Source organism: Gadus macrocephalus, chromosome 12 (genome assembly GCF_031168955.1).
Source record: "Gadus macrocephalus chromosome 12, ASM3116895v1".
Lineage (NCBI taxonomy): Eukaryota > Metazoa > Chordata > Actinopteri > Gadiformes > Gadidae > Gadus > Gadus macrocephalus.
The window spans coordinates 11,483,130-11,490,749 of NC_082393.1; the positions used below are offsets into that span (position 1 = coordinate 11,483,130).

At 43.3% G+C, this 7,620-nt stretch overlaps 1 long non-coding RNA gene across 1 annotated transcript; it reads left to right on the forward strand.

Annotated features, from left to right (window-relative positions):
* Positions 1-1,616: 1,616 nt before the first annotated feature.
* LOC132469909 (uncharacterized) lies at positions 1,617-2,955 on the forward strand. The gene is made up of 2 exons (XR_009528510.1): positions 1,617-2,124; positions 2,862-2,955. It is a non-coding gene; the product is annotated as an uncharacterized LOC132469909 (long non-coding RNA).
* Positions 2,956-7,620: the final 4,665 nt, after the last annotated feature.

Genomic DNA, 7,620 nt, shown 5'->3' on the forward strand with positions numbered 1-7,620 from the left:
TAGTCGTCTGAGTTAGGCTACATAACCTGGGTGTCCACCTCACATTTTATTCTACACTTTATATTTTGTAAAATTATGTTACCTTTTAGAATGGTATAGTTTAAGATACAGCTCCGGTTAGTTTATCCCAACATGCCATCCGTAGCTTTTGTTTGCACCGCCAAAACTTCTAGGAGGACTCGGCTACATTGCCTTTGATAGTTTTGAGAGTTAGTGCGTGTGCATTGCCTGCGCTATGTGTCTGTTTGTGGGAACATCATAGATAGACATAGGCTATGTCTTCCACGCATTTGTTAACAGTTCTTCAATAAATAATTGCGTAAAGCTGTCGTTGTTGTTGTTGTTTGATGTAGACCTGCCGTTGAAGTTTCACAATAATGCGAATTTAGCGCAAATCCTTCTCATTTAGTTACGTGTTAAATTAGGCATAAGCCTCAGCCCCAGGCTTTTTATTTTATTTGTTGTTATTATTATTTTTATTTTTTTGCGGGTCAAATTGGGAGGGTCGGGCGGGCCGCTTCAGAATTCCCCACGGGTCGGGCGGGGCGGTTTGGAAAATGTCTTGGGTCGGGTTGGGGCGGGTGTTAAAAAAACGCCCTCTCGCGCATCACTACTGCCCACCTCTGGCAAAGGATCCACAAAGTCCCCATAAAAGGGCGAGAAAGGGGGTCGCTCAAAACGCTTTAACTCCTGAGAATATAAACTTGATTCTCCATGCAGTCATTAACCCTGAAATCTCCAAGCAAGGGGGTGGATGGTCTGCGACCGAACAGCCTATGGCTGAGCCTGTGTCTGAGCCGCCTACAGAGACCGTCACAGTGAAACCGGATGGGACCATTCAGCATGGTAGGAAATTAAAGAAAAAGTACATATGCTATAGAGTGTGATGACCTGGGGGGCGTGATATTGATCATGTTGATTTCTTTTTACTATTATAAAACTGTTACGTATTTTAAGAACATAAGCTGCCCCCACATAGCCTCTAGGAAGCAGATTCAAACACGCAAGCTGTATTAGCCTCACACAGCCACTAGGAAGCAGGACCGAACATATAAGCCGTAAATACTGTACATAGCCACAAGGGGAGCAAGACCTTACTGAAGGCTGATCCATCCACAGAAGGCAGCACCTTTAGATAGGTGAAGAAGGCGAGGCTAATACGTCACATAGGCCACGCCCACTTCATATAGGCCACGCCCACTTGACCCTATCAATCTCGACAGAGAGGTTGGACGGCAGAAACTTCTAGCAGCCCAGACTTAAGGGCATGGGTGGATTACTGCACGGGCACACCGGGCACATGCCCAGGGGCCCAAGCTGCCCCACAAGTTAGGCTACTAACAGTTACTAACTACCCCACAAGTTACTAACAGTGGGGTAACTGTAGCCCCACTTTTAGTAACTGAAGTAGACTGAGCCGCCCCACGAGTTACTAACTACCCCACAAGTTACTAACAGTGGGGCCCTGGGCCCCACAAGTTACTAACAGTGGGGCCCAGGGCCCCACAAGTTACTAACAGTGGGGCCCAGGCAGGGGCGGACTGGCCGTCGGGCATACCGGGCAAACGCCCGGTGGGCCGAGGTGCAATATGGGCCGATAGTCCCGATTTTTTTTTATTTTTTTTTTCATATAATGGTCTGACCGGCTGGCCCACGAAAGTAGTTCATCAGCGGCCCTATTGACACTGGGCTGGCCCAATCACATCCCCTGGGCTGACCCAACACCAACCCCTTTCGATTTGGACCTGCCTACATAATGCATTAGGACGGTAAACAAACTCAGCGTGGCCCATGGCCTTGACATTCTTGACACGCGCACGCTAGTCTGCGGCCCATTGGCTGTCTTCTGTACTGACTATGGGCTCTTCCAATCATATCACAAAACACCTTCTACCTTTAGCTTGGTCGGTGCACAGAAACGCACGTTTCGTGAGAATCCTCCAGTCCAAAATGGAGAGAAAGAGAAAAGGGGGTGCAGAGAAACTGCGAGACAAGAAGAGGCTTGCTCTTCAAGCCAATGCTGCCAAATGTGGCAAAATATCAGAAATGTTTGCCACGGCAGGGCCATCCTCAGCTCCCGTGGATGACAGTGATGCTGGTGGCGATACGATACAACGACCTACGGTAAGCTTACTGATCATGAATTAAAACGTCTCTAAAATATGTTTGACTTAGGACCTATGTTCTATGGCCAAGTTCGTTTGCATTGTAAATACAAGACAAGTCTGTAGCTGTTGCTAGCCCTCAGCCTACTCTACTCTGAAACAGCCAGCCGTTAGCCTACACTCTAATGTTGTGTGTTTGAGTGGTGGGCTAGCCCGTTAGCCTATTGGTGCGCGGTCCAGATACCGAATTATGATAGCCCTATACTCCGTCCAGGGGTATTTTTCGGTAAATCACATTCAATAGTTTAATATTATAAATGAGATTCACACTGTCATAATTTAGCCTTGCACATATCCAGTCTATGGTAGCCTGTGAAGTGCTAATGTTAATGCATTGCGCCCTAACGTCATGCCATGCATTATTCAGAATGTACAGTCCCGTGCGTGAAGTTGACAAGCATTTGCAGTTAAGCATAGCCTCCGTGTACTTTTGAAGTTAAATTGAAAAAATAGTCTAATGGTGGTCGCTGGGACAAAACCAGTTGAAAACCCCTGTGCTAGAGAATAGCTTCTAACGCCAAATGCCAACCCTATGTTTGTGGGATGAGTAGTAGGCTCCCTTTTGACTGGGTAAGTTCACAATTTAGTGGGTACTACTCTTGATACAGTAGAGTAACATCTGATCCATCATTTATTCTCTTCTCTATTCTTTGTCTTTGTCTTCTATTTTTCGTCTTTGTCTTCTATTAAACGCAGGTACACACCCAGTCGGATGAACTCTACCCATTACTGTGATGGACGTGGAGTATACTTTTTTTGTTAATAAATAACACCTTTTGGAAGTGTATAATGCGTCCACTCTCACTGATTGATTTTAACTCATTGCATGGCTTAAGGTATGTGGAAAATAGTTGCACAGTAGGATTTTTTGTACAGCACTTGATAGTTTTTAGGTAATATTACAATTACACTGATTTATTTATATGTTTAGTAATTTAATACATAATAACAGTGAGTGTAACTGAAACTAGGCAACAAGGTACAAAATTCAAGTAACAACTTTAACAAAAAGAAACAACTTTCTACACAACTTTAAAGTGTATGATGTATATTGTATTGTATTGAATTTAGATTAACTAAGACCACCACCTTAACACACAAACTCTTGTTGAACTCATAAAGTAGTAGGTTCAGTGACGTGCGGTGAGACAGCTGTCTTCTGTAGCTTATGCGAGCCCGTGAATCAATGTTTCGTTGGAATCATGATGTAACGTTGTTGTAGCGGGAATACAGCAATGCTATTTTCTAATTGGCAGGGCATATGTATGATTCTAGACTTCGCTAGGGCACTGAAGCGACTGAAATGGTGAACTTTGATCACATTCAGCCAAGTTAACAGGTAAAACGGGAGAAAAATAGGGCGTCTTTAGGCCGTCCTGCCTAAAAGTAGGGCGTCCCATTTCTTCTTATTTTTTAGTAGACTATAGGGCAGACGCCCTGCTAGCTAAAAGCCTGGTTGGTGTAGACATTCGAGAGACCAAAAAGACTGAAAAGGTGTGTTATCGAATTTAGTGGGCCGGTCTGGTTCAAAATGCCCGGGCCGATTTTTTGTCCCAGTCCGCCCCTGGGCCCAGGGCCCCACAAGTTACTAACAGTGGGGCCCAGGGCCCCACAAGTTACTAAGAGTGGGGCCCAGGGCCCCACTCTTAGTAACTTTTAATGTTGCATTGTCGAAGCAATCAGTAGAGAAATACAAAAATTCAAGCGAAAACAGCAATAGTAGGCCTATTACTACTGAGTAAATAAATTAATCACAAGATCACTAGGGGGCACTATTTCAGTTTGTGAATTTGAGACCGGTCACGAACAAGTCACTGTCATTTAAACATGGAGCAACGGCGAACTCAAGTGGAGTGTTGAAGCGAAAATTAAAAAAAGAAAAAGAAACAAGAGAAACTGCCGCCTTGCAAAATGTACCTCGTGTTTCCCAATTTTTTTTAAAAAACCATATAATCTACTGTAGAAACTCAGGAGCCTGTTGCTACGTGAGATGAAGAGCAACGAGCTGGCAAAAATATTAACGTGCTGCTACCACCACCAGACATCGTGGAGGATTTCGCACGGAACAGAGCCCGAAAAAAATGCATTTCATAGGTGAAATGCATCACTGTCAATTAATGTAAGGAACTGTTCGTATTGAGTTGCTTTAAGTCGTTTTTATTTGTGGTTGAAAGCCGTGCATTCGAAATTCGTTCAAATCGCCAAAAATGTCATCAATTATATATATTTTTTATCCTGTTTTGGTTAAATAGAGATGCATTTATTTGTAATAATTATTGTGAGGTTGCCTTTCCTGTGCTACAAATCCTGCTGAGTTGCAGGTATAGGCCAATGACTTATTGTCGCCAATAAGTGTGTGTGTATTCTAGGTGCGTGAGTTTATGTTGGAAGGGGGGGGGGGGGGGGGGGGGCTGTGGAGTCCACGTGCCCAGGGGCCCGATATGTCATAATCCGTCTATGCTTAAGGGTTAAAGATTTGGTCAGCTGGGAGTCGCTCAGCACGTGTTAGACACGCTTCCCCTCCTTTTGCTCCATAGTTACCATACCGAAATACTTTAACGATCCAGATTGGACTACTTTCTTTGAAGAATGCTGCAATTTGGTGACCCTGTACGTTCTTGGGAAGTACCGGGACCGGAACTCGGACACACGCGGCCACCGAGACGCAAAACAAGCTCTTCGCAGGCCACACACGTATTAGGTAAGCAGAACCCATTGTCTTAAAGATTGAATCTGCAATAGAATTAGTTATAAGGACATTTAGGTGAAGAGCTTGTAGTGCCTCCGTCTGGTCGCGGGGCTCCGTGGTTTCGGGCCTCGGGTTGAAAATCATAACAGCCTTGTACTTGGACGGCCGCGGACAACGCTAACAGATTTAATTAAATAATTATATTCAAGGAGCAAGGGGCCAGAAGTGTGTTTTTTATGGGACTGTAGATAGAAGGTATCCACTCACATCTAGATCTAATGTTTGTACCGTGTTGGAGACATATTACATGCGGTTTAATTGTCAAATAGTGAGGGGACGAAGTACTCACTTTTGTGTTACAGCGGTTTTAATTGTTAAATAGTGGAGGGACTAAGTGTGCACTGTTGAATTATTGCGGTTTGATTGTTAAATAGTGAGGGGACGAAGTACTCACTAAAGTGTTATTTATAACCGACTATAACCGTTGATCGCCGTTACGGAGGGGTGCAAACTGGTCGGATAGTCTACTTAATCCAATACAGTGCGTTTGACCAAATAATATCTAGGTCAATTTGCGACACACTTTGTTTGTTACGCGAGCATTGGGTGAAGCACGTGGTTTCGGTGTTTAAAGGGACGGCGCGTTTTGTTGACGAAGGTTTCTTTTGTTACAAACGCCAGCGCCATCTTTGTAGTCTGGGAACCTCTGACACGTTTCAGTAGGCCAATAGACGCCATCTTGCTTTGTGTAAGGACCGCTTGGTCTGGCATAGAACAAGAACGGCGGGGTGCCCAGCTCGAGTGTTACACCCTCCCTCCCTCCCCCTCTCTCTCTCTCTCTCTCTCTCTCTCTCTCTCTCTCTCTCTCTCTCTCTCTTGGAAAAGGTGATTGACGCGTTTTGTTATTCCCTTTTGTTCAGACCACCAGTTCCATCTTGTGGTTTGAGTGCCTCTAAATCTGTTCTGCAGGACGGTAGACGCCATCTTGTCTTTTGTGAAGACTGCATGGTCTCTGACCTGGGACAGTAGCAACGCCCAATTCGGGTTTTGTTATTCCCTTTTGTTCAGACCGCCAGTTCCATCTTGTGGTTTGAGTGCCTCTAAATCTGGGGCTGTATTCACAAAGCATTTTATCTTACCGCTAGGAGTGCTCCTAACTCGTGCTAAAACATTTTACGTAGGAGTTTTTTCTTAAAAGTTATTCACAAAGCCGCTGAGACCTACTCTTACTAAGGATAAATCACAAAGAGTGAACTAAGTGACGCGCCGTTGCTATGTATTACGTCAATTCTCGTGCACGAGTTTAGAAGCGGTCAGTTCGGTGAATGGTTGTTCAGACGAGCCCACTGAATCACCGAAAAACAAGGAAATAGCCTAGGCTAGAAATGGATTCCTATTAAGTAGTTATAGTGCAGTTAGCAGAATACAAGCATGATGACAATTTTGTGCAGACCACGATAATGACGTTGTAGCCTGCACGTTCAAGAGAGAGAGAAAGCAAACAATAAAAATAATAATTTAAAAGAAAATAAATGTTATGAACTACCCAAGTGTTGACTGATATGTGCCAAGGTGTTTACCTAAAATGTGTTTTCAAAGTGATCCCTAAATGCCTGTCCACTCGGTTCCACACGGCCAAATTCCTTGTCATGTTGATCGCCATCATCATCATCATCATCATCATCATCATCATCATCATCATCATCGTCTGGCTGTGGAATGTTCCTCCGCTTGCAGAGGTTGTGTAGAATGGCACATACAGTGATTACTGTGCTTGCCCTCTCTGGGGTGAGGCGTATTTCGTCGTGGAGGACATGGAACTGACGTTTCATCTGCCCAATTCCTCTCTCCACAACATTTCATGTATGTTTGTGTGCTCTAGCACAGTGGTTTTCAAACTGTGGAGCGCGCCCCCCCTGGGGGGCGCCAGAGTTCTTCAGGGGGGGCGCGACGTGAGAAAAAAATAAACCCGAAAAAAAAACTGAGTCGATGATTCAAATCATCAGTCGTACTTCAACAGTAGAAGTAACATAACTAAATCAATTGTCAACCGTTTATCTTCGTGCAAACCATTTAACAAATCTACACACTTGTATCTTCATTAATATCTAAACAGAATTTCGATATCATTTAAAATTTCTTCAGAATCACAGTTTTAGTTTCATGCCGCTTTGTTTTCAGCTGTTTTCATTGAAGACGTCAGCCCATTCTGATACACCTACTTCTAGACATCGTAACTCATTAATTTTTCGACCGTTTACCATCGTTCAAACCATTAAACAAACACAATTTTGATAGCATTTATACTTTTTTCAGAATCACAGTTTTAGTTTCAATCCGGCATCGTTTTCAGTTGCTTATAATAATTTAGGTCACCATAGCAACGCCGGTAAACAAACCCCGCCGAATAGTCGAATCTCTGGACTGAAAAGGTAGATCTGATTCGACCCTGAATGAATCTGTGTAAACTGGCAGTTTACACAGATTAAGATGTTCAAATGTTTTTAAAAAAGGTTAAGCTAAAACATGCTTAGATAAAGTTGTTAAATTGTGTTAAGAAATGTGTTTAAAAACGCACAAAGATGTTGTAATGTTTCAGAAATATGTTTAAAATATTCTGACGTGTTGCTGAAAAAATATGTTTCAAATGTTTCAAAAATATGTTTCAAATGTTTTAAAATTATGATCAGAGATGTTTAAAATGTGTAAAATAATTAAGATAGCTTTCAAAACACAGGTATTGAGAAAAAAAAATTGGGGGGGGGG